Source organism: Bufo bufo, chromosome 3 (genome assembly GCF_905171765.1).
Source record: "Bufo bufo chromosome 3, aBufBuf1.1, whole genome shotgun sequence".
Classification (NCBI taxonomy): Eukaryota; Metazoa; Chordata; class Amphibia; order Anura; family Bufonidae; genus Bufo; species Bufo bufo.
Genome location: NC_053391.1, coordinates 77,061,379 through 77,085,474, shown reverse-complemented (window position 1 = coordinate 77,085,474; position 24,096 = coordinate 77,061,379). Strand labels below are relative to the sequence as shown.

Genomic DNA, 24,096 nt, shown 5'->3' with positions numbered 1-24,096 from the left:
TAATCTAGGGGTTCACATACTTTTTCCACCTGCACTGTGAATGTTTCCATGGTGTGTTAATAAAAACATGGTAACATTTAATTTGTTGTGTGTTATTAGTTTAAGCAGACTGTGATTGTCTATTGTTGTGACTTAGATGAAGATCAGATCACATTTTATGACCAATTTGTGCAGAAATCCATATAATTTCAAAGGGTTCACATACTTTTTCTTGCAACTGTATTTGGGCGAATATTCGCCATATATACGCAAATTCGAGAATTTGTTATCTATTTTCTTGATTGCGTAAATCGGCAATTGAAAAATTTGCAGTATGAAAATTCGCAATCAACACTACTCCGAAAGTCAAAGATATTGCAGCCTTCTCATTGGCCCACAAGCTAGAAGCAGGGAGGGATCATGTGTACTGTTTAAAAAAAAATCTGAAATATTCAAAAGTACGAATATGTATCACTATATTCTAAATATTTGCGAATTCTTGAAGTGCCGATATTCGCGATAAAAATTTGCAATTCGAATATTCGTGATCAACACTACACAGCAGCTTTAGGGGGCATATTTCCCAGCATACAGCCCTCATGCGGTTCGGAACCTTCCAGCACAGCACCATACTTCAGATCCCAAGACAGAGACTCAGCTGCTGGGCCCAGCTGCCTATTTAAAGGACAGCCAGGTGCTGCTTAAACCCGTACCAGCACTTAACCCCTAAGGGACGCATGACGTACTGGTACAGCATGTTTCCCGAGTCCTTAAGGACCCATGACGTACCGGTACGTTATGGGTTTAAACCGCGATTGCGGCGCGGTGGGGGTTAATCAGAACAGGATGCCCGCTGAAATCATTCAGCGGGCATCCTGTTACAACGCCGGGGGGTCATGTGACCCCCTCGTATCGGCGATCGCCGCAAACCGCAGGTCAATTCAGACCTGCGGTTTGCGGCTTTAACTGCGGTTGCGGCGGCTGTGCGGCGGTGCCATCGGGTCCCCATGCGGGAGGGACCCGATGGCATGGAAGGCAGCGCGTTGTCTAAGGAAGGCATCGCGCTGCCGTCCGGTGAAGAGCCTGCGAGATCCAGCCCCCTGGATCTCACAGGCCTCGGAAGCTGTATGAGTAATACACACACTATTACTCATACAGCCAATGCATTCCAATACAGAAGTATTGGAATGCATTGTAAAGGAAGATACCCCAAAAAATAAAGTGAAAAAAAGTTGAAAAAATAAAGTTTTCCCCCCAAAAATTAAAAGTTTCAAGTAAAAATAAACAAAAACGTCATTTTCCCCAAATAAAGTAAAAAAAAAATTGGTAAAAAAGTATACATATTAGGTATTGCCGCGTCCGTATCGACCAACTCTATAAACATATCACATGACCTAACCCCTCAGATGAACACCGTAAAAAATAAAAACTGTGCTATATAAACCATTTTTTGGTCACCTTACATCACAAAAAGTACAACAGCAAGAGATCAAAAAGGTGTTTGCCCACCAAAATAGTGCCAATCTAACCGTCATCTCATCCCGCAAATAATGAGCCCCTACCTGAGACAATCGCCCAAAAAAAAAAAAAAAAACTATGGCTCAGAATATGGAGACACTAAAACATAATTTTTTTTGTTTTAAAAAAAGCTGTTATTGTGTAAAACTTACATAAATAAAAAAAAAGTATACATATTAGGTATCGCCGCGTCCGTATTGACCGGCGCTATAAAAATATCACATGACCTAACCCCTCAGATGAACACCGTAAAAAAATTTAAAATAAAAACTGTGCTAAATAAACCATTTTTTGTCACCTTACATCACAAAAAGTGTAATAGCAAGCGATCAAAAAGTCACACGCACCCCAAAATAGTGTCAATAAAACCATCATCTCATCCCGCAAAAATCATACCCTACCCAAGGTAATCGCCCAAAAACTGAAAAAATTATGGCTCTCAGACTATGGAAACACTAAAACATGATTTTTTTTTGCTTCAAAAATGAAATCATTGTGTAAAACTTACATAAATAAAAAAAAGTATACATATTAGGTATCGCCGTATCCGTGACAACCTGGTCTATAAAAATATCACATGATCTAACCTGTCAGATGAATGTTGTAAATAACTAAAAAATAAAAACGCTGCCAAAAACAGCTATTTCTTGTTATCTTGCCTCACAAAAAGTGTAATATAGAGCAACCAAAAATCATATGTACCCTAAACTAGTACCAACAATACTGCCACCCTATCCCATGGTTTCTAAAATGGGGTCACTTTTTTGGAGTTTCTACTCTAGGGGTGCATCAGGGGGGCTTCAAATGGGACATGGTGTAAAAAAAAACAGTCCAGCAAAACTGCCTTCCAAAAACCGTATGGCATTCCTTTCCTTCTGCGCCCTGCCGTGTGCCCGTACAGCTGTTTACGACCACATATGGGGTGTTTCTGTAAACTACTGAATCAGGGCCATAAATATTGAGTTTGGTTTGGCTGTTAACCCTTGCTTTGTAACCGGAAAGAAATTATTAAAATGGATAATCTGCCAAAAAAGTGAAATTTTGAAATTGTTTCTCTATTTTCCATTAATTCTTGTGGATCACCTAAAGGGTTAACAACGTTTGTAAAATCAGTTTTGAATACCTTGAGGGGTGTAGTTTCTTAGATGGGGTCGCTTTTATGGAGTTTCTACTCTAGGGGTGCATCAGGGGGCAGTGCAGTTTCTAGGTAAAATTTCTCTTAGGGCGAGGGTCAAAAAAAAACTCCCCCCCCCCTCAAAACTGCTCGATGAAATAAGTGTCTCCCCATTGTAAAAAATGTGTCACCACATTGCACGGACGGTCACAGTGACCCACTGTCCCACAGACTCAGGCTCTCACTCACAGCAGGCTTCTTTCTCAGCACTGCTCCGGCCGGGCGGGCGGTAACAGGCAGGCTCTGCGGGCGGCGGTGCTCACCTCACTCACTGTACGTCACGCGGCGCGTGACGTACAGTGAGTGAGCGCCGCCACCCGCAGAGCCTGCCTGTGGGGGGACATTATTTTTAATAGGGATCACTATGGACATTATTTAGAATGGAGGCTGCTGTGGGTGTCATTATAACTGTATATTGTCTGATAGGCCTAGTCCTGAGTTATATTACCCTGCCCTGTATAATAATGTACCCTGATACCCCTTAGTTATATTACCCCGCTGGGGATCAGGGATGGGTACATTATTATACAGGGCATGGGCAGGGTAATATAACTCAGCTCAGGACTAGGCCTATCAGACATTATACAGTTATAATGAGTAATGACACCCACAGCAGCCTCCATTCTAAATAATATCCATAGTGATCCTTATTAAACTTAACACAGTGACAGTGGCCCCCATTTTAATGTCTCCCACAGTGGCCCCCACCCCCATTGTAATTAATGCTCCCCCACACAGACCATCACTCGCTTCACAGCAGGCTTCTTTTCAGCATCAGCACTGCTCAGGGGCTCAGGGCGGGCGGTAACAGGCAGGCAGTGCGGCGCTCACTCACTCACTGTATGACATCACACGCCTAGTGGGAGGAGCAGGCGTGTGATGTCAGTAAGTGCCGCCCGCACGTACCGGAGCTGAGTGACTGGACTCGGTAGTACGTACGGGCACTGTCTGAAGAGTGAGAGGACTCGGCACTCGGGCGCAGGACAGGCGAGATCTCAGAGGGAGGGAGCCAGGGCGCAAGGCAGAGAAACGACAAGAGGGCGCCCCTGCCGGCACCACCCTTATGACAGCGCCCCGGGCGGCCGCCCGGCCCGCCCGCCGCTAGAAACGGCCCTGTCAGGGGGCTTCAAATGGGACATGGTGTCAAAAAAACCAGTCCAGCAAAACCTGCCTTCCAAAAACCGTATGGCATTCCTTTCCTTCTGCGCCCTGCCGTGTGCCCGTACAGCGGTTTACGACCACATATGGGGTGTTTCTGTAAACTACAGAATCAGGGCCATAAATATTGAGTTTTGTTTGGCTGTTAACCCTTTCTTTGTAACTGGAAAAAACTATTAAAATGGAAAATCTGCCAAAAAAGTGAAATTTTTTAATTGTATCTCTATGTTCCATTAATTCTTGTGGAACACCTAAAGGGATAACAAAGTGTGTAAAATCAGTTTTGAATACCTTGAGGGGTGTAGTTTATAGAATGGAGTCATTTTTGGGTGGTTTCTATTATGTAAGCCTCGCAAAGTGACTTCAGACCTGTAGTGGTCCCTAAAAATTGGGTTTTTGAAAATTTCAGAAAAATTTCAAGATTTGCTTCTAAAGTTCTAAGCCTTGTAACATCTCCAAAAAATAAAATATCATTCCCAAAATGATCCACACATGAAGTAGACATATGGGGAATGTAAAGTAATAACTATTTTTGGAGGTATTACTATGTATTATAGAAGTAGAGAAAATGAAACTTGGAAATTTGCAAATTCTTGCAAATTTTTGGTAAATTTGGTATTTTTTATGTAAAAAAATTAACTTTTTTGACCCAATTTTAGCAGTGTCATGAAGTACAATATGTGACGAAAAAACAATCTCAGAACGGCCTGGGTAAGCAAAAGCGTTTTAAAGTTATCAGCACTTAAGGTGAAATAGGGCTGAGTCCTTAAGGGGTTAAACTCCGGGACGGTATTTGATTTCACCTGGCTAGAAATCAGCCCAGCTGCCCATGTTGGGAAAAAGATACCTGCCTTCCCAAACAAAACCCCTTGCTATGTTGCAGTACATTAAGTTAATAATGTGTGCTACAATCATGCATCTTACATTACTATTCCCAGACATTGACATCTTCCCAAAACACAATCATTTCCTTTTGGTGTTTCACATATAAACAGCTAAATTCTGCTTTAAGAATATCACTTTGCATTCTGTCCTTGATGGCAGGGTCAAAGCTATGAACATGCTTTTTACTTTAATGTCTGTGAATGTGAACCAGAATTATTCAGCTCAATTCTCAAGTGATGCTCATAAATATATTTCTTAAGGCTATTATATTTCTAAACATTATATACCTTGAGGGTTTTCTAACACACAGGAAAGGCAGAGAGATGACAGCTCAGCAAGTATAAATTGATATATTTCTTTGTAATGAGGCATTGTGTAACTTCATCCTAACTCCTGCAATTTACAAAATGAATTCTTAGGGGAATAAATAGGGGCAGAGTAACCTGACAAATTGCATATGGCTTATATTCAAAGCCCCACATTATCAATTGAACAGCAAACTGCTGACACTTCACCTTGATTTATGCGTTATGAGTTATTATAGCATTACTCTCTTAGCTATGATACATTGTATTGTCTTTCATTTCTTTTAATAAACAGAATAGTATATGTGCTTAAAATGATAATGGTAATAGGGAGTGAAGATTAGACAACATCCGTCTGGTGCTTCTGGTACCGCAGACTATACAGTAGCTTGTCTGTACCTTTTTTTCTGTATTTCTCCCTCTCTATTTTTCTTATATCCCTACTGTATCACATTCTTTCCTTTGTCTCTCTCTCTGTCTGTTGCTTCATCCATTTCTTTCTATCCTTATCTCTCCCTCCCATTTCATCACATCTTTCTCCCTTGACTTCTCTCCTTCTCCTTTTGTTATCCTTCTTCTCTCCTCTCTTTCTCTGGTACACCTTTTCTCTCTACTTCTCTTTCCTTCTCCCTCTACCTTTCCCTTCCTCTATCACTTTCTACCTCCCTCTTTTTCTTTCTTTATCTCTCTCTCTACCTTTTTCTTATGTCCCTCTCTCTTTCCTTCCTCCATCTCCTTTTCTCTCTATTATAGGTGTAATTAGTTGTTATACAGGGTGGGCCATTTATATGGATACACCTTAATAAAATGGGAATGGTTGGTGATATTAACTTCCTGTTTGTGGCACATTAGTATATGTGAGGGGGGAAACTTTTCAAGATGGGTGGTGACCATGGCGGCCATTTTGAAGTCGGCCATTTTGAATCTAACTTTTGTTTTTTCAATGGGAAGAGGGTCATGTGACACATCAAACTTATTGGGAATTTCACAAGAAAAACAATGGTGTGCTTGGTTTTAACGTAACTTTATTCTTTTATGAGTTATTTACAAGTTTCTGACCACTTATAAAATGTGTTCAATGTGCTGCCCATTGTGTTGGATTGTCAATGCAACCCTCTTCTCCCACTCTTCACACACTGATAGCAACACCGCAGGAGAAATGCTAGCACAGGCTTCCAGTATTCGTAGTTTCAGGTGCTGCACATCTCATATCTTCACAGCATAGACAATTGCCTTCAGATGACCCCAAAGATAAAAGTCTAAGGGGGTCAGATAGGGAGACCTTGGGGCCATTCAACTGGCCCACGACGACCAATCCACTTTCCAGGAAACTGTTCATCTAGGAATGCTCGGACCTGACACCCATAATGTGGCGGTGCACCATCTTGCTGGAAAAACTCAGGGAACGTGCCAGCTTCAGTGCATAAAGAGGGAAACACATCATCATGTAGCAATTTCGCATATCCAGTGGCCTTGAGGTTTCCATTGATGAAGAATGGCCCCACTATCTTTGTACCCCATATACCACACCATACCATCAATCTTTTTGTTCCAACAGTCTTGGAGGGATCTATCCAATGTGGGTTAGTGTCAGACCAATAGCGGTGGTTTTGTTTGTTAACTTCACCATTCACATAAAAGTTTGCCTCATCACTGAACAAAATCTTCTGCTTAAACTGAGGGTCTTGTTCCAATTTTAGTTTTGCCCATTCTGCATATTCAGTGCGCCGATCTGGGTCATCCTTGTTGAGATGCTGCAGTAGCTGAAGTTTGTAAGGGTGCCATTTGTGAGTAGCTAATATCCGCCGAAGGGATGTTCGACTAATGCCACTCTCCAGTGACATGCGGCGAGTGGGCTCTTGCTGAATGAAGCTAGGACAGCCACTGATGTTTCTTCATTAGAGACAGATTTCATGCGTCCACATTTTGGCAAATCCAACACTGAACCAGTTTCACGAAACTTAGCAAGCAGTTTGCTAACTGTAGCATGGGAGATGGGTGGTCTCGTAGGGTGTCTTGCATTGAAATCTGCTGCAATGACCCGGTTACTGCGTTCACCAGACATCAACACAATTTCTATCCGCTCCTCACGTGTTAACCTCGGCGACATGTCAATGGCTGTAAACAAAGAGAAACTTGTAAATAACTCATAAAAGAATAAAGTTACGTTAAAACCAAGCACACCATTGTTTTTCGTGTGAAATTCCCAATAAGTTTGATGTGTCACATGACCCTCTTCCTATTGAAAAAACAAAAGTTGGATTCAAAATGGCCGACTTCAAAATGGCCGCCATGGTCACCACCAATCTTGAAAAGTTTCCCCCCTCACATATACTAATGTGCCACAAACAGGAAGTTAATATCACCAACCATTCCCATTTTATTACGGTGTATCCATATAAATGACCCACCCTGTACTTTGGAATTTCTTATACTGTATAATAAATATTTTCTCTTATCTCCCCTCTCTTTCTTTCTGTGCTGCTTTCTTTCTCGATCCTTCTCATTTAAGCCTCATTCACATGTCAGTGAATTCTAGCAGTTATTGTGAGCCAAAACCAGATCCGACTCTAAACACAGAACAGGTGCAGATCTTTCCTTCAATTCCTTCCTCTCTTCATCCCTCCCTTTCTTTCTCTATTCCTTATTTCCTTGCTCCTTTACTTTCATACTCGATTCCTTTTTCTCTCACACTCAAATTCAAATTCAAAATAAGCTTTATTGGCAGGACCAAGTACAGTATTTTAGCATTGCCAAAGCATTTAAGGATTTTTGTGGGTGGATTGGCGGGGGGGATGATATGGCGTAATGGGTAAATCCGGGGGACATATTCAGGGTTGAGGGATGATATAAAGAGGGTGGGGGGGGTGAGTCCATGTTGGGGATTTAGCAGTCCGGGGTCTCTATATCTAACTTTATAGCTTAGAGTATAGAGTAGATGTAGAAGTGTGAAGTGGAGGTTTTCAGTAAGAGTAAAAAATTTTTTTAAATTAACAAAACCTTTATAGGAAACCTGTAATGTTCTATATTGAAAGAAAAATAACAGCAGAAACATATAGATTGCTTATTTTTATAATCTATTGAATTATTTCTTTATTTCATTATCACTAGCCTTATCTTTTCCAGGTGGAGCTATTTCATGATTCAAACTTAATTACCAACAAGGTCCCCAAAATGCCCCAGAATGCCCACAAAATGCCTACTTTAGTGGCCCAATTAGTAGGACTGCCTAGGTAAAATCGAGACTGCTGTCAAGGAAAAATCTGTACGTTATAGCAGTGGCTATGAGCTGCTGCTGTTCCGCTTACCCTGGCTATTGGTCCTCTGTCTTCTTCCCAGCGAGTCCAGTTCTAGGTTTTCTGTGTTCCACCATGCAGACCACAGCCTGCTTGCTGGAAGGACCTCTCCTCCTCTGCCTATAGGGCATGCACTCCATTGGGCCCTTAAAAGCCCAGCACACATGCACCTTCATCTTCACCAGCCAATGATAGCAACTCTTGGGTACTTAAGGCACTTTATCTTGGTGGAAGGTGCCTGAGCAATAGGTTACTTAGCTTTCTAAGTTCTTGCAAAGCTGTGCTATGTTTTTTTGCCTGACCATGTACTGACCTGTGCCCATTTACTGTATTCTGACTCTCCTTTGCCTGACCTGACCTGGGTCTGACCTCTATATTGATTATTCGCTGCCTGCCCTGATCTTGGACTGATTCCTGTATAGCTTACTCTGTCAGCCCAGTCATCAGCAGGTCCGCGACTACATGCTCTGACCCACGTTCTCTTACCCCCATGGGTCAGCTGTCAGTCAAACAGGAAGTAGCGACCTGGTGGTTCCTCTGCAGCAAAGTCCAGATCCCTGGATAGTAGTTAAAGGGTGCATACCAATGGACTGCCATGGTAACGCCCTTAAAGGTAGTCTGTAACCTACTTTGAGCATTTTAGAAGGCTGATTTCACGTTATCGCACAGTTGTCCAACATAAAAATGGTACCTTTCTTGTGTCTGTCCCATGTCCACAAGCTGGAAAAAACACTTTTAAAATATTTAGATCAGGTCCCACAAGTGCCGAGGGGCGGAGATATGGCCGCAAGTGCCCAGGTCCCTCTCTGATATGCTGGCATAACCGCTCTCCTTGGAGTCCTCTGGCCTTCCTTCCCCTCCTACTTCAACCTCCTCCTCTGGCTTAGAGATACTGTGTGTGCGCCGGTAACTGCAGGACCCCACTGTTAAGATAAGTGACTCTACCCATAGCGGGCAGAGCAGTCCCCACTATCTCTCTTGTGCCATTTATAATACCTAGAGATGGTTCTTTTGAGCCCCATCAGACACTAAATGCAACTGCACCCACACTCTCCTGTCATGGAAGGTTATATTCTGTTCCTGCATGAAAAGTGTATAAGGAAGGAGCATTGTCAGGGCATCATGTAAGTCAAACAGCATAATTGGTAGTGCAGCTGACTAGTGATGAGTAGAAGTCGAAAAATTAAATTTGGCTGCATTGCCGAATTTCACAAAGAAATTTTATTTGTGACGAATTACTTAATTACATAGCGCATTCCTTTATATGTATCGGGCGCAGTGGTGAGAGAACGTGCCCCCCCATCATTGAACCCCTCAGATGCTGCGTTCATCGCTAATCGTGGCATCTGATGCTACAATTGTGGATTTTCAGGGGTTAATCTGGTAAAAAAAAAATACATACTCATCTTATACAGTTGCTTGTGGAGAGACCATCATGGCCATCTTGATTGAAGACACTTTCACGCAGTATCTTCAATCAAGATGGCCATGATGACCTGTCCATAAGCAGATGGATAAGGGGAGTACCGTATGTATTTTTATTTTATTTTTCTCCTGCCGTTTCAGGAAAAATAGATTTGTTACCACTAAGCGCGAAGAAATTTGGCTTCGCAGCGAATCCATTTTTTTCTGAAATTTGGATCAAAGTTTTTTCACTCAACACTACAGCTGACTGATGACATTCTCACAATTCTCCTCCCTTTTGTCCATTAAAGCTTGATAATGGGGTTCTCCCATGACAACAACCTATTAGTACCTGATTGGAGGGAGTCCGACTTCTGGGCCCACGCTGATCACTCGAAAAGGGTCTTGTATTCCCCTTTGAATGGAGTGACAAACAAGCATGTGTGCATGTCACTCCATTCAAATCTATGGGACTGGCAGAGATAGCAGAGCGCTATCTCCATAGAGTTGAAATTAGCGGAAAACACACTTGTATGTCTGCAACTCCATTCAAATGCTTCAATTTTAATGATTGGTGAGAACCCCAGCCTTCAGACCCCTGCTGATCAGACTCTTATAGGACAACTCCTCGTTATAGGAAAACTCTTTTAAAGGACTTTATCATAAAATAAATTCAAAAAATTTAGTGACAAGTAACCAAAACCCTTGACAGAATGCAATCACAATCCAATGACTGGGTACTACACATAGACATACATGGATTGGATTTTTGTAACATAATATACATGTAGGACATTTTCTTGTGATACATGGAGCTTTAATTTTCTGTCATTTTTATTTATTTATTTATATTAAATATGAATTGTGAAACTAAACTACTTATGTAAATTGTGTTATAGTCACTGTTACATAGTGTATTTATAGTTTACAGTTGTCTGGGGTTAGATGCTAAGAGATACAAAGAACTTCTGGAGGCATTTTAAGATTCTGTGGGGGTTATTTATTAAGACCGGCATTTTTGGTGGCGGATGCACTGAATTTATGTAGAGACGCTGGACTCTTCATAAATTCGGCGTATCCATTGCTTGTCAAAATCTATGCCAGGTTCCTTGCTGTCGTACATTTATACCATTTTCTATGCCAGCTTTTTTAGACCTGCCATGAGCGAGGAAAAGTCACAGATTGTGGAGCAAATAACCTTTGCACTGCAATTTGCGACAGATATACGCCAAAAAGTTACATATATCTGTTAGTAAATGACCCCCTGTATTTTTTATTGCTGATTTATTTATAACTGTGGTTGACATATTAAAATTATTACAGAAGAAATACAGCATCTGGAGACTCACCATAGAGCTGATCTGGGGCTAAGACCCTCAAACATCTGCAGTTACCTGTCACCCAGCGATCACATGTTTGCTATGACGGGAGCAAAAAGCATCATAGAGCAATAAACTGTCTCTGGCTTCTTATTGGGGCAGCTGTACACTCATCAAGGACATTCTGGAAATATATGCGCTGTAAATTGTATGTCACCTGATGGTCTGCAAGTAATTCATTTGATATTTGAATTGTGAGCTCCGATGCAGATATGGACCAATGTAGTAATGACCATCTCTGCTGAATATATTTTTGCTATGTAAATAAATAAATAGAAATATTATAAAATCCATCACTATGATGGGAGGTGATCTCTTCTCTATGCATGTAACTGCCACCTGGCATCAGGGATGGTTGAGATGGTTAATATTTAAAATTTATGCAGGTTTAGGGGGGAAAATACTGGCAATATAATATGTAATTATTTAGTATATTTTATGACAATGATGATGATGAAACAGAACAATCAAACATATTTAGCAAATAAGTATAAAAGCATATAAACATTAAAAGCTACAACTATCAAGAATTCACTTGTTTTTGGAGAAATTTTCAGTGTTTTGAGATCATTTTTCGAAATGTTTTATGGTGCTATTCAATATTTCCCTGTAAGTTTTCACCTCAAGTATTGAGTTGTTGTCCTTCATAGTCTGCATTACATTTGTCCCTGTGATGTGCAATATTCCAGTAAGCACAAGAGGATTGAGTGTACTGCTTGGAGATTACATCCACTTTTAATGCTGCTATTGATTGAAATTTGTGTTTTTAGAAATGCAATGCAGTTAGAATATTAATGCTCAAAGTTTTATGAAAAGTTTTTAGTGAGTAAATAATATTTTAAAGAAATGTGCTGAGTATAGATCTTGCACACGTTTGCTCTAAAACCTTTACAAATATTTCAGTATACATTCAGTATATAGAGTCAGAAGTTTTCCTTCCATGGTTTTTATTGCTTTTCCTATATTTTCTACACTGTAGATTTATGAAGACATGAAAACGATGAAGGAACACTTATGGAAATAGTAAACAACAAAGCAGAATATGTTTTATATTTTAGATTCTTCAAAGTAAAAGTAGCCCCTTTTTGCTTTGATGACAGAAAAAGACGGTGGTATATATATTAAGGATGAGCCAATCAATTCACAAAAAGTCAACCCCTAAAGGAACCAGAATTTTTGCTGATTCATTTCATGAGAGGGAGGGAGAGAGAGATAGGGGGAGAGGGACAGAATGCTACTGTGGGTTGATGCCAGCATATGTAAGATGTACTAATTGTCACATTGTTTCTCAGAAACACAGAGGAACGTTAACTGGCTTATGATACTTCTTATGCATACATGGTGCTGCTCATAAGAAGAAATAGTACCCCAACCAAGGCCTCTCAGGCAGTCAAGCAAAGTTTTGTTGCTCAGCTTTGTTAAAGGGTAGTTACCCAGAAAGAGCTGGATTCCTGGCATGAGACAGTTCTCCTTACTTTTTGGAAAAGAGAATAGAGTAATACAGCACCCCTATGAAAATCCAAAAAGAAAAAGTAGATGCACACCCCAACAGGAGCTAAGTCCACAGTAGTCCCGCATAGATGTCAAAACAAAAAATAGAGGCAGCACCCATATTTGCAGTGGTGAAAAAGCAAGCTGTGCTCTTTAATCCATAATATGGCAATCTAAGTATCTCTTTTTTTCTTTTGACGTCTTTTGGATACTTGCCAACATTTGACAGTTGGCCACTAGAAGAAAGGGTCTGTGATGCGCACAATAAGTTGCCAAAAAATACTTTTTCACCACTATGCCTTCTTTTTAAAGGCCCCATCCCTTTGTGCACATAGAAACATAGAAACATAGAAACATAGAATGTCTCGGCAGATAAGAACCATTTGGCCCATCTAGTCTGCCCAATATATCTGAATACTATGAATAGTCCCTGGCCCTATCTTATATGAAGGATAGCCTTATGCCTATCCCATGCATGCTTAAACCCCTTCACTGTATTTGCAGCTACCACTTCTGCAGGAAGGCTATTCCATGCATCCACTACTCTCTCAGTAAAGTAATACTTCCTTATATTACTCTTAAACCTTTGCCCCTCTAATTTAAAACTGTGTCCTCTTGTGGTAGTTTTTCTTCTTTTAAATATGCTCTCCTCCTTTACTGAGTTGATTCCCTTTATGTATTTAAAAGTTTCTATCATATCCCCTCTGTCTCTTCTTTCTTCCAAGCTATACATATTAAGGTCCTTTAACCTTTCCTGGTAAGTTTTATCCTGCAATCCATGTACTAGTTTAGTAGATCCATCCCTTTTCTATATCATGTCGCCTTTTCTTTGTGGTGCCCTTCCCCCTGAATGCCCACTTTGGAGCTGAAGCTGTGTCTAATGTCACTCTATGATGGCCCAACATACACTTAAAATGCATAGAGGCCTGGTTTCTATGAAGTTTATCAACTTCTCTGGGAGTTCTGTATTATTCCAGGAGCCTCCCTGATGTTCTTGGAAAATTGTCAAGGAGGACATACTGTATGTACACTGTTCAGATAATAAACATCGGAGCGTTCTCTCCAAGAGGAAGATAGCAATAAAAGGGCTAACAATGTAGGCTTGGTTAATCTGACATTCTCAATGTCACAGACTTGTGCACAACCTTTTATAGTGGCCTGATATTCACTGACAAATCTATATTGGGCAGCATGGTGGCTCAGTGGTTAGCCCTGGTGTCTTGCAGTGCTGGAGTCCAAGGTTCAAATCCAACCAAGGTCAATATCTGCATGGAGTTTGTATGTGAGTGAGTGATGACATTGTCTATAAAGCACCTCAGAATATGTCAGCATTATATAGTGAATAAAATGAAATGTTGGTTTGCAAAATTTTTATTTAGGCCTCATTTACGTGGCAGATTGAAAAATGATGCCCATACTGTAGCTTTCTATGAGCCCATACTCTACCTCTATACCAGGGTGTCTCAACTCCAGGGAGCCACCTACCGGTCATGGACACTAATTATATCACCTGCTCAATACTAAGGAAATCCTGAAAACATGACTTGTAGATGGGTCCCGAGGACCGCAGTTCAGAAACCCTGCTTTATACAGAGGCACGAGAAGGTTTACCGATTTATATGGAATATATGAAAAAAAGTGTGACATGCTACAGAGGTTAACCATTGATTTTAGGGAAAATATTGTGTACGTAGTAACAATGGTTCTGTAATACCGACCAGTACAAGTTCCATAATATGGGGTGTTCCATTACATAAGACTTTTCAGAGTCTGAGCCCCTTATCTTCAGCTGTGTTTTGGAAACAAAATAGATACTAAAAAACCCTTTCAGTCACCAAAATCCATCTCAGAATTCACAAAATTCTACTGTAAGAGTTAGCATCAAGCTAAATATAGTCTTCAACATCCTACAGCAAGACTATCTGAAAAATGAAGATGTCACTTTTGTGCTCATTCAGGACTGAAAAGCATTCACTGGTGAATTATCTTAATTAAAGAATGTAATTATTTCAGGATTATTTTCTTATTCTTTAATTTTCCCAGTAAAGTGATCTTCGATTAATCACACGTTCCGTTCTAATCTCTGTGTTTATCCAACACAAATGTTTGTCACACACCACTATGTTTCACACATTACACTTTTACTGCTCGTCCCTGAGCCTAATTTGCAGACAGTTGTATTATTATTATATTGCTGTGCATTGATATTGTCTGGGGGATAACAGGAATCGTGGTTGTGAATACATTATTGTCCAAATGAATAATTATCGAAAATAAAGATTTAAGTTTTTATTTTTAATCTATGACCACAGAACCTGAATATCATGACCTTTTAACAGTGAAAACAGTCAACCACCTTAAAAATCCAATGCTATTAAACAAAATACATTATTGAAGGATATCTTCCATTGTTTTACTTTATTTTATATTAAAATATGTCATTTATGTTTAGAACGCATTGCTGTCTATCATGTGATAATACATAATAATAGTATATTTTTTATGTTTGCGTAAGATAAAAAAAAAGGTTCACCTCTTCTTCAATTCTTTGTTGCATATCTTGGTTTTAATAAAGACCTAACTATCCCTTATAGCTCATGCACATGGCCACGTGAGGGCTACATTTTGCACAGAGATATAACTGGGCTGCATAGAGGTTTATGAGCACTTTGCTGTATCTCTGCATGTTTCTGGTTCTATGCATAAAAAGATAAATGTTTTTTAGTTTTTTCTGTTGAATTTTATTTAAAAATCCATGGCATGTGTCACGGATCAGTGATTGTTAACCCACTGTGCCAACTAACTGACTTGGCTTTGGGCTAAGCTGTAAGGACATTATTCCAGTGCTTCCCTGGTATGTACCCTTTAACACCTATAGAGGGATCTGGACTGTGTTGCAGGGGAGCAACCAGACTAATACCTCTTGGAGTATTCCCAGTATAGTATAGTATAGTATAGTATAGTAAAGTTGGAAGTTGGGGTCAGGGACTTTGGTGCAACCACCAAAAGATCCAGGCACAGAAAATGCACCAAAACTGCAGGTACAATCTGAACAGTCACTTATACTGATTATGTGGTTTTTGCCAGAACTTGACTGTAGAAAACTTGGCTCACAGAAGCAGTCTAGAAAGTCACTGATACTGGAACTGGAGATAATAGCAACACAGAATTGGAGACCCTCGAAGAGCTTACGGGCAGGGTAGTGATTAGGGATGAGCGAACCCAAACTGTATAGTTCGGGTTCGTACCGAATTTTGGGGTGTCCGTGACACGGCCAGAACCCGAACATTTTCGTAAAAGTCTGGGTTCGGGTTCGGTGTTCGGCGCTTTCTTGGCGCTTTTTGAAAGGCTGCAAAGCAGCCAATCAACAAGCGTCATACTACTTGGCCCAAGAGGCCATCACAGCCATGCCTACTATTGGCATGGCTGTGATTGGCCAGTGCACCATGTGACCCAGCCTCTATTTAAGCTGGAGTCACGTAGCGCCGCACGTCACTCTGCTATGATCAGTATAGGGAGAGGTTGCAGCTGCGACGTTAGGGCGAGATTAGGCAGATTAACTCCTCCAAAAGACTTCATTCTGTGATCGATCTGCAGCTGTGGATCATTGAAGTGCTATTATTGACTTGCTCACTTTTTTGAGGCTGCCCAGAGCGTTTTTAGATCACTTTTTTTCTGGGGTGATCGGCGGCCATTTTGTGACTTGTGGTGCGCCAGCACGAGCTATCACCAAGTGTATTTAACCATCGATAGTGTGGTTATTTTGTGCTATATCCTACATCAGCTGCAGGCTGAGCCTGTGTCACCGAAGTGCATTTAACCATCAACAGTCTGGTTATTTTTTGCACAGTTTTAGCTGGTCAAGTTATTTGTAGTGACCGTAAAAGCAGACTTTTTGTTCTGGGTTGAAAAAGCATTCCCAAATTTGCCATTTTGAAAATAACTAGTTTGTGGTATTTGAGGCCTACTTGAAATCTATCCCAAAAAGAAAATCTTATATTGAAGTTATTGATAGTGTCATTCAGAAAAACCTAAGACACACGCTAGCGTGCTGATAGAAGTGTCATTCTGTGATTAAACCTATAACTGTCACACAGCGCAAAAAAAAACAGGTCTCACATCTCTATTCAACCAAATCTGCACAGTTTTAGCTGGTCAAGTTATTTGTAGTGACCGTAAAAGCAGACTTTTTGTTCTGGGTTGAAAAAGCATTCCCAAATTTGCCATTCTGAAAATAACTAGTTTGTGGTATTTGAGGCCTACTTGAAATCTATCCCAAAAAGAAAATCTTACATTGAAGTTATTGATAGTGTCATTCAGAAAAACCTAAGACACACGCTAGCGTGCTGATAGAAGTGTCATTCTGTGATTAAACCTATAACTGTCACACAGCGCAAAAAAAAACAGGTCTCACATCTCTATTCAACCAAATCTGCACAGTTTTAGCTGGTCAAGTTATTTGTAGTGACCGTAAAAGCAGACTTTTTGTTCTGGGTTGAAAAAGCATTCCCAAATTTGCCATTCTCAAAATAACTAGTTTGTGGTATTTGAGGCCTACTTGAAATCTATCCCAAAAAGAAAATCTTACATTGAAGTTATTGATAGTGTCATTCAGAAAAACCTAAGACACACGCTAGCGTGCTGATAGAAGTGTCATTCTGTGATTAAACCTATAACTGTCACACAGCGCAAAAAAAAACAGGTCTCACATCTCTATTCAACCAAATCTGCACAGTTTTAGCTGGTCAAGTTATTTGTAGTGACCGTAAAAGCAGACTTTTTGTTCTGGGTTGAAAAAGCATTCCCAAATTTGCCATTCTGAAAATAACTAGTTTGTGGTATTTGAGGCCTACTTGAAATCTATCCCAAAAATAAAATCTTACATTGAAGTTATTGATAGTGTCATTCAGAAAAACCTAAGACACACGCTAGCGTGCTGATAGAAGTGTCATTCTGTGATTAAACCTATAACTGTCACACAGCGCAAAAAAAAAACAGGTCTCACATCTCTATTCAACCAAATCTGCACAGTTTTAGCTGGTCAAGTTATTTGTAGTGACCGTAAAAGCAGACTTTTTGTTCTGGGTTGAAAAAGCATTCCCAAATTTGCCATTCTGAAAATAACTAGTTTGTGGTATTTGAGGCCTACTTGAAATCTATCCCAAAAAGAAAATCTTACATTGAAGTTATTGATAGTGTCATTCAGAAAAACCTAAGACACACGCTAGCGTGCTGATAGAAGTGTCATTCTGTGATTAAACCTATAACGGTCACACAGCGCAAAAAAAAACAGGTCTCACATCTCTATTCAACCAAATCTGCACAGTTTTAGCTGGTCAAGTTATTTGTAGTGACCGTAAAAGCAGACTTTTTGTTCTGGGTTGAAAAAGCATTCCCAAATTTGCCATTCTGAAAATAACTAGTTTGTGGTATTTGAGGCCTACTTGAAATCTATCCCAAAAAGAAAATCTTACATTGAAGGTATTGATAGTGTCATTCAGAAAAACCTAAGACACACGCTAGCGTGCTGATAGAAGTGTCATTCTGTGATTAAACCTATAACTGTCACACATCGCAAAAAAAAAACAGGTCTCACATCTCTATTCAACCAAATCTGCACAGTTTTAGCTGGTCAAGTTATTTGTAGTGACCGTAAAAGCAGACTTTTTGTTCTGGGTTGAAAAAGCATTCCCAAATTTGCCATTCTCAAAATTGTGGTGAACGGGAACAATGAGGAAAACATCTAATAAGGGACGCGGACGTGGACATGGTCGTGGTGGTGTTAGTGGACCCTCTGGTGCTGGGAGAGGACGTGGCCGTTCTGCCACAGCCACACGTCCTAGTGAACCAACTACCTCAGGTCCCAGTAGCCAGCAGAATTTACAGCGATATTTGGTGGGGCCCAATGCCGTTCTAAGGATGGTAAGGCCTGAGCAGGTACAGGCATTAGTCAATTGGGTGGCCGACAGTGGATCCAGCACGTTCACATTATCTCCCACCCAGTCTTCTGCAGAAAGCGCACAGATGGCGCATGAAAACCAAGCCCATCGGTCTGTCACATCACATAGAAACATAGAAACATAGAATGTGTCGGCAGATAAGAACCATTTGGCCCATCTAGTCTGCCCAATATATCTGAATACTATGGATAGCCCCTGGCCCTATCTTATATGAAGGATAGCCATATGCCTATCCCATGCACGCTTAAACCCCTTCACTGTATTTGCAGCTACCACTTCTGCAGGAAGGCTATTCCATGCATCCACTACTCTCTCAGTAAAGTAATACTTCCTTATATTACTTTTAAACCTTTGCCCCTCTAATTTAAAACTGTGTCCTCTTGTGGTAGTTTTTCTTCTTTTAAATATGCTCTCCTCCTTTACTGAGTTGATTCCCTTTATGTATTTAAAGTTTCTATCATATCCCCTCTGTCTCTTCTTTCTTCCAAGCTATACATGTTAAGGTCCTTTAACCTTTCCTGGTAAGTTTTATCCTGCAATCCATGTACTAGTTTAGTAGCTCTTCTCTGAACTCTCTCTAGAGTATCTATATCCTTCTGGAGATATGGCCTCCTGTACTGCGCACAATACTCCAAGTGAGGTCTCACCAGTGTTCTGTACAGCGGCATAAGCACTTCACTCTTTCTACTGCTTATACCTCTCCCTATACATCCAAGCATTCTGCTGGCATTTCGTGCTGCCCTATTACATTGTCTTCCCACCTTTAAGTCTTCTGAAATAATTACTCCTAAATCCCTTTCCTCAGATACTGAGGTCAGGACTGTGTCAAATATTCTATATTCTGCCCTTGGGTTTTTACGCCCTAGGTGCATTATCTTGCACTTATCCACATTAAATTTCAGTTGCCAGAGTTCTGACCATTCTTCTAGTTTTCCTAAATCCTTTTCCATTTGGCGTTTCCCTCCAGGAACATCAACCCTGTTACATATCTTTGTGTCATCAGCAAAAAGACACACCTTCCCATCGAGGCCTTTTGCAATATCACTTATGAAGATATTAAACAAAATTGGTCCCAGTACAGATCCCTGTGGAACCCCACTGGTAACATGACCTTGTTTTGAATGTTCTCCATTGACTACAACCCTCTGTTGTCTGTCACTCAGCCACTGCCTAATCCACTCAACAATATGGGAGTCCATGCTCAATGACTGCAGTTTATTGATAAGTCTTCTATGTGGGACAGTGTCAAAAGCCTTACTAAAATCTAGATATGCGATGTCTACTGCACCTCCACCATCTATTATTTTAGTCACCCAGTCAAAAAAATCTATAAGATTTGTTTGACATGATCTCCCTGAAGTAAACCCATGTTGTTTTTCATCTTGCAATCCATGGGATTTTAGATGTTCCACAATCCTATCCTTTAATAGGGTTTCCATTAATTTGCCTACTATTGATGTCAGACTCACTGGTCTATAGTTGCTCGATTCCTCCCTACTACCTTTCTTGTGAATGGGCACGACATTTGCCAATTTCCAATCTTCCGGGACGACTCCTGTTACTAATGATTGGTTAAATAAATCTGTTAGCGGTTTTGCCAGCTCACCACTAAGCTCTTTTAATAAATTTGGGTGTATTTCATCAGGCCCCTGTGACTTATTTGTCTTCACCTTATACAGCAAACTTAGAACATCTTCCTCTGTAAAGATACATGCGTCAAATGATTTATTAGTCATCCTTTCTAGTGGAGGTCCTTCTCCTTTTTCTTTTGTAAAAACTGAACAGAAGTATTCATTAAGGCAGTCGGCTAGCCCTTTATTCTCTTCTACATACCTTCCGTCCTTTGTTTTTAATTTAGTTATTCCTTGTTTTAATTTCCTTTTTTCATTTATATATCTGAAGAATGTCTTATCCCCTTTTTTCATAGACTGAGCTAGTTTTTCTTCTGCCTGCGCTTTAGAAGTTCTTATAACTTGCTTGGCCTCTCTCTGCCTAATCTTGTAGATTTCCTTATCTTCATTGCTCTGTTTTTTTTTATAATTCCAAAATGCTAGCTTTTTATTTTTAATGATTTGGGTCACTTCTGCTGAGTACCACAGTGGTCTCTTCCTTTTTTTGCTTTTACTGACAAGTCTAATGCAATTTTCTGTTGCCTTCAATAATGCACCTTTTAAGTAGTCCCATTTCTCCTGGACTCCATTTAATCCGTTCCAGGACTCATTTATGACTAATTTCATTTTTGAAAAGTCTGTTTTTCTAAAATCTAAAACTTTTGTTTTTGTGTGGTGGGACTCTTTCACAGTTCTTATATTAAACCACACTGACTGGTGATCACTAGATCCCAAGGTTTCGCCTACAATGACATCATATACCGAATCCCCATTTGTGAATACCAAATCAAAAATGGCCTCCCTCCGGGTTGGCTCCTCAACCACTTGTTGTAGAGATAACCCCAGTAGGGAATTTAGAATATCTGTACTCCTGGTAGAACTTGCTATTTTGGTTTTCCAGTTTATATCTGGAAGATTGAAATCTCCCATAATGATAACTTCTCCTTTCATTGTCATTTTAGATATTTCTTCAACTAGTAGATCATCTAGTTCTTTAACTTGACCAGGTGGTCTATATATCACACCTACACAAGTTACTGCATGGTTAGCAAACTGCAACGTAACCCAAACTGACTCTATGTTGGCCTCACCAACTTGTATTAGGTTAGATTTAATGCTATCTTTCACATACAGGGCCACTCCTCCTCCTTTCTTGCCTTCTCTGTCTCTTCTGTATAAAGAGTACCCTGGTATGGTTATGTCCCAGTCATTTCTTTCATTAAACCATGTCTCCGTAACAGCCACTAAATCTACATTCTCAGATGCCATTATTGACCCAAGTTCATAGATTTTTTTACCTAAACTGCGAGCATTTGTAGACAGGACTCTGAGTTTATCATTTCTTAACCTCTGTGCTTCTGACCTGTTCTGGCATTGTTTCGTGGGGCAATTGGACTCTTTTATTTTCACTCTTTTGCCCCCCCTTCCTAGTTTAAATACTCTTCCGCAAATTCTTGGAGTTGTTCACTAAGTACATTTGTTCCTTTGAGAGAAAGATGCAAACCATCTTTTTTGTACAGTTCCTTTCTATTCCAAGTAGAGCTATCGTGAGAAACAAAGCCAAATCCTTGCTCTTGACACCATTTACCAAGCCATATGTTGAACTCCTTTATGCGCCTCTGCCTATCATTCTGAACATTATGCACAGGCAGAACTTCAGAAAATGAAATGGTGGATGCAAAATCCTGTACGTCATTACCAAGTGTGATAAAAGATTTTTTCACCTCTGACACTTCATTGCAAGCCAGGTCATTTGTCCCTAGATGGACAAGAACATCCACGTCCCCTTCCTGCTTTGCTTGCTTAACAATATTAATAATACGTCTTCTATCTCTTCTAGCAGTAGCCCCAGGGAGACATCTCACAAAACCATTTTCTTTAAGCTCCACACTTCTTATGATTGAATCACCCAGCAACAGCTGCTTCCTTTGAGACTTCACTTTATCTTTTTTGTTGCATACATTAGACATAGGAGTCGATGGTTTCTCACCCTCTGTGCTTGAGTCCATATCCATGTTGTCCTTACATTCTGAGAGTGCTGCAAATGAATTATGGAGAACCACCGACTGTGGGACATGTCTTCTATCCACCACTCTAAGTCTTCCAGAACCTACATTAACCCATCTGCCATTTCTGGGGGTCCTCTGTGGCAGTGGCATTGCAGCAGTCCTAGCTGGAGTTTGTTTAACAGATAATTTAAATATTTCAGCTTTCAAAAATGCAATTTCCTGCTGCAGTAAGGAGAACTGTCTACAGATCTGACAGCATCCGAATCTCCAAAGAGTGGAACATGAAATAAATGCACAACAATTCCTGCACTGAACCAAGTCTGCCATTTTAAAGAGGAGAAAAAAAAAAAAAAAAAAAATTGTAAATTTAAATCAAACAAATCTTACCTTTTTTTTTTTGTATTGTTTCCACCTTCCAGCCTACCTCCTGACTATCTCCTGCAATATCTCTTTACTATACTTAATGTAGTACTTGAAGCTAGTACTTGCAGCTAATGAATTAGGCCAGCTAATGAGTCTGTCTCTATATATACACACACTGCTTCCCAAACTCCTCCCCCAGCAACAAATGTAACACCTTAGTGAGCTAGGCTCATTAGCAAACGCACAATAGCAAACAGCTGACCAAATTCCTTACCTCTTCTCAAGCAATGGTCAGAAAAAAACAACACAGATGAGCCAGATGCAGACTCTACAGAAAAAAACAACACAGATGAGCCCATGCATATCAGGGAAACTGTCTGAGCCTCAAGTTATGCAGCAGTCTCTTATGCTGTTTGAAGACTCTGCTGCCAGGGTTTCCCAAGGGCATCCACCTAGCCCTTCCCCAGGGGTGGAAGAGATAGAATGCACTAACGCACAACCACTTATTTTTCCTGATGATGAGGACATGGGAATACCACCTCAGCACGTCTCTGATGATGACGAAACACAGGTGCCAACTGCTGCGTCTTTCTGCAGTGTGCAGACTGAACTGGAGGTCAGGGATCAAGACTGGGTGGAAGACGATGCAGGGGACGATGAGGTCCTAGACCCCACATGGAATGAAGGTCGTGCCACTGACTTTCACAGTTCGGAGGAAGAGGCAGTGGTGAGACCGAGCCAACAGCGTAGCAAAAGAGAGAGCAGTGGGCAAAATCAGAACACCCGCCGCCAAGAGACTCCGCCTGCTACTGACCGCCGCCATCTGGGACCGAGCACCCCAAAGGCAGCTTCAAGGAGTTCCCTGGCATGGCACTTCTTCAAACGATGTGCTGACGACAAGACCCGAGTGGTTTGCACGCTGTGCCATCAGAGCCTGAAGCGAGGCATTAACGTTCTGAACCTTAGCACAACCTGCATGACCAGGCACCTGCATGCAAAGCATGAACTGCAGTGGAGTAAACACCTTAAAAACAAGGAAGTCACTCAGGCTCCCCCTGCTACCTCTTCTGCTGCTGCCGCCTCGGCCTCTTCTGCTGCTGCTGCCCCCGCCTCGGCCTCTTCCTCCGCCTCTGGAGGAACGTTGGCACCTGCCGCCCAGCAAACATGGGATGTACCACCAACACCACCACCTGCGTCACCAAGCATCTCAACCATGTCACACAGCAGCGTTCAGCTCTCCATTTCACAAATATTTGAGAGAAAGCGTAAATTCTCACCTAGCCACCCTCGATCCCTGGCCCTGAATGCCAGCATTTCTAAACTACTGGCCTATGAAATGCTGTCATTTAGGCTGGTGGACACACACAGCTTCAAACAGCTCATGTCACTTGCTGTCCCACAGTATGTTGTTCCCAGCCGCCACTACTTCTCCAAGAGAGCCGTGCCTTCCCTGCACAAACAAGTGTCCGATAAAATCAAGTGTGCACTGTGCAACGCCATCTGTGGCAAGGTCCACCTAACCACAGATACGTGGACCAGTAAGCACGGCCAGGGACGCTATATCT

At 40.9% G+C, this 24,096-nt stretch overlaps 1 long non-coding RNA gene across 1 annotated transcript in view; it reads right to left on the bottom strand.

Moving 5' to 3' along the window:
* Positions 1 to 14,075: 14,075 nt before the first annotated feature.
* Positions 14,076 to 24,096, bottom strand: part of LOC120995460 — a 13,771-nt gene continuing 3,750 nt past the window's right edge. Inside the window, exon 3 of the long non-coding RNA XR_005777597.1 lies at positions 14,076 to 14,172. This is a non-coding gene — a long non-coding RNA (uncharacterized LOC120995460). The remainder of the gene's footprint in view (positions 14,173 to 24,096) is intronic.